At 34.9% G+C, this 2544-nt stretch overlaps 1 non-coding gene across 1 annotated transcript; it reads left to right on the top strand.

The window, feature by feature from the left end:
- Positions 1-1407: 1407 nt before the first annotated feature.
- On the top strand, positions 1408-1514 carry LOC124082821 (U6 spliceosomal RNA). Its single transcript, XR_006848492.1, has one exon. It is a non-coding gene; the product is annotated as a U6 spliceosomal RNA (small nuclear RNA).
- Positions 1515-2544: the final 1030 nt, after the last annotated feature.

The following is a 2544-nucleotide window of genomic DNA, read 5'->3' as shown; positions in this document are numbered from 1 at the left end:
TGTTTTACAGAGCTCCCAACAGGCATAAGGAAGCAAAATCTTGAGGGAGTTGGGACATCCCTGAGGTAATTTTCCCCATGATTATAGTTTTCTTTAAGCATATGGAACACAACTTTGCCAAAACAGAATGGTCTTGTGACATCCATTAATCTAAGTATTATTTTTACTCTCGTTTTTTTTTTCTATTATTAATGCTACTTCCTAGGAACACACTTGGATAAACAATGGAATTCATTTATGTTTTATATATGTTTACTAAAAATTAAATCATTTCCTACTCATTAATTTATGTACCCAATAAATTAAGTACTGCGTGTTTCTGCACCACTCTGTCTACCATTTAATTGTATAGTAAATATAGCTATTAACCATATGCAGTTAATTGAGTACTTGAAATATGGCTGGTATGACTGGGGAATGGAATTCCAATTTTATTTAACTATTTTAAATTTGAAGTTTTAATATTAAAGCAGTGTAAGATAATTTCTCATTAAGCAACTTTTTTGCTATGTAAAATATATCACTGATAATTTTTTAGGTGTTGAAATGTATTAGATATTGCCATGATTTTATATGTGTTTCTCAAAAGTCATGGACTGAAAGCTCTGTCCTCAGTGTGGCAGTGTTGACCATTGGTGGGACCTTCAATAGGTGGGGCCTCTGGAGGGGTAAGTAGTACATGAGGGGATCATAATGCAATTCTCATGGGATCTCAGTGAGTTTTCACAGGAGTAGGTTGTTAGAAAGTGGTTACTTATCATGATTGTAACATGTAGTCATTTATCTTCCTACTTCTCCACCATGTTGTGACACAGCCACCAGACCATCAACAGAGGTCAAAAATGGGGTCGCTTGATCTTGGACTCTCAGCCTCCAAAACAGTGAGCTAAACAAACCTCTTTTCTTTATGAGTACCTGGTTTTAGATATTTTGTTGTAGCAACTGAAAATGGACTAATACCAAATATATTTTGTTATATTAAAATAAATGACTACAAGCCAGGCATGGTGGTGCACACCTGTAATCTCAGTGGCTTGGGAGATTGAGACAGGAGAATCACTGAGTTAAAAGCAAGCCTCAGCAATGGCGAGGTGCTAAGCAACTTAGTGAGACCCTGAATCTAAATAAAATACAAAAAAATAAGGCTGGGGATGTAGCTCCGTGGTTGAATGCTTCTGAGTTCAATCCCTGGTGCCCCCTCACCCAAAAAATATATATTTTATAGTCATTCATATATATATATATATATATATATATATATATATATAACTACAATTAATCTCACCAGTTTCTTATTAACTCTGTAGCTACTAGAAAATTACATATGTAGTTTATATCAAATTTTGTTTGGCTAGCACTATCATGCACTATCATAGGTACTCTAATGTCTGTCAAGAAGTTAGTACAGTGCTTTCTTTGGCAGCACAAACACTAAAATTGGAATGATATAGAGAAGATTAGCATGGCCCCTGTACAAGGATGAAATGCAAATTTGTGAATTGTTCCATATTTTTTTATGGCATTTGCAGGTAAATGGATGGAGTTAGAGATTATCATGCTAAGTGAAGTAAGCCAATCCCCCAAATTCAAAGGCCAAATGTTCTCTCTGATAAGTGGATGCCGATCCATAGTGGTGGTGGGGGGGGGGCATGGAAAGAATGGAGAAACTTTGGGCAAAGGGGAAGGAGGGGATCAGAGGGGAGGGGCATGGGGGCAGGAGAGATGGTGGAATGAGATGGACATCATTACCCCAAATACATGTATAACTGCACATATGGTGTGATGCTACATCATGTACAACCAGAGAAATGAAAAGTTGTATTGCAATTGTGTACAATGAATCAAAATGCATTCTGCTGTCATACATACCTAATTAGAGTAAATAAATAAATAAAATTTTAAAAAAGAAGTCAAGACAAAGTAATATCAAAGTGATATGTGGAAAAGATATGATGAATTAGTAGAAATTTTAAGAATTTATAAAAAGAAAAGTTAATCATGATTCAGAAAGAGTTAGTAAAGAAACAACTAAGGATACATATTCATTGGAGCCTGAAGGTTGGAGAGAATGTTTATAGAGCAAGAGGAAAGCAATGACCAAAGTCCTAGGAGTAATAAAATGGTGACCTAGCTGAGAAGAATGATTGAGAAATGATATCACAAAATGTAGGAATTAGAAGGAATTAAAGATTCTTGTCAGAGTTCTGACCTTGTGTAAAAAATTCTTTATTCTGTCAGCCTTAATAAATGCTTATTTTATACCTACTGTGCTGGGCATAATCCAGATGCTAGTGAAACAGCAGCCAATTAGAGAGACAGATCCTTATTCTTGTAACATTCTAGTTGGAAGAGTAACTTAAAAATAAATGAACAACAAAAAACAATTTCAGATCTTGGTCATACTTGAAAGAAAATAAAATGATGATAGCTATAGAGAGATTTTAACTTCAGCTAATTTAGATAAGGTAGTCAAGATGGCCTCATGAGAGAAATATCATGGAGGCTAAAAACAGAATAAAGAATTGCCAGCCACAACTAGATGTG

This window comes from Marmota monax, unplaced genomic scaffold (assembly GCF_021218885.2).
Source record: "Marmota monax isolate L192 unplaced genomic scaffold, Marmota_monax_Labrador192_F-V1.1 WCK01_AAM20220418_F8-fsc00018, whole genome shotgun sequence".
Classification (NCBI taxonomy): domain Eukaryota; kingdom Metazoa; phylum Chordata; class Mammalia; order Rodentia; family Sciuridae; genus Marmota; species Marmota monax.
Note: the sequence above shows the minus strand (reverse complement) of the source record. Positions and strands in the feature narration are given on the sequence as shown.